Source organism: Phalaenopsis equestris, unplaced genomic scaffold, assembly GCF_001263595.1.
Source record: "Phalaenopsis equestris unplaced genomic scaffold, ASM126359v1 Scaffold000347, whole genome shotgun sequence".
NCBI classification, from domain to species: domain Eukaryota; kingdom Viridiplantae; phylum Streptophyta; class Magnoliopsida; order Asparagales; family Orchidaceae; genus Phalaenopsis; species Phalaenopsis equestris.
In genome coordinates, this window is record NW_018164789.1 from 884,297 (window position 1) to 885,368 (window position 1,072).

Below are 1,072 nucleotides of genomic sequence, written 5' to 3' on the forward strand. Positions count from 1 at the left end.
ATATGAGGGTTTACGTCGTATCGGACGACAACCTCGGAACCTAGAACGAGTTAGGGCTTAAATCGTACAGCAGAGCTATATGAATGCCTAAAGAAAAGGTGGAGGATTTATGTTGCGCTAGGCGAACAACCTCGAAATCCTATGGATCGTTATTTAATTTCTAGGAAGATGAATGATTTTGCTGGGGAAGACATGTTTTGCTGTTGAAGATGGCCGTGCTGCCCACTGCGCTAGCTCCAAGCTCTCCGACATGACGAGTTTAAGTTTCGAGTTTAGTCCGGTTGTAGTATCAAATCAAACGGCCCTATGGTTGTAGTCCTCTAAACATCCTATGAAAAAAAAAAGAGTTTATGCAAAAAGGAAACATGCTTGAAGTTATATAACCGGCGCTTAAGCGCCGGTTAAACAGAGAAGGCTGCGCCTAAGCGCCGAGGTAGAACAGTAACAGGTAGAAACAGGAACAATATAATATGTTATACAGGGAGAACAGTAGCAAGTAGAAACAGGACAAGTGTAACATGCTATGCACGGAGAACAGTAGCAAGTAGAAATAGGAACAGTATAACATGCTATGCAGGGAGAACAGTAGCAAGTAGAAACAGGATAAGTGTAACATGCTTTACAGTACGGTAGCAGGTAGAAACAGGAAAATTAAATGCTGTAAAATGTAAAACAAACTTGTACGTGTACGCAAACAAACTTGTACGCCCGTGAGATCCGATGTTCCTTAAGTATAGCAAGCCTAAATGCATCTCGAGAAAAACAAAGTCCGGAAGAAAACGTCATCCGAGAAACCCGAAGAAAAGCGGAAACACTCGAGAAAAAGAAAAGTGGAAAAACTCGAGAAAATCAACGAGAAAAGACTCAAGTAAAAGAAAATCCTCAAAAATCACGGAGAAATCCCGAAAGAAAGGAAAAGTAACACCAGTGCCTTGTCCCAAAACTTCGATAAAACAAAAAGAAGATTCGGATGAGGGGGACCGCAAGCACTCGTATGGGCTAGGCTCAGCTGTATATTTATTCTCGAGGGTCCACGAAGGCTACTCGGTAACCCGCATGTATAGAACCCGCC

The 1,072-nt window shown here is 42.5% G+C and overlaps 1 protein-coding gene across 4 annotated transcripts in view; it reads left to right on the forward strand.

Moving 5' to 3' along the window:
• Positions 1-1,072, forward strand: part of LOC110025984 (ATP-dependent DNA helicase Q-like 3) — an 87,875-nt gene that overhangs the window by 56,587 nt on the left and 30,216 nt on the right. The gene's annotated exons all lie outside the window — the stretch shown is intronic.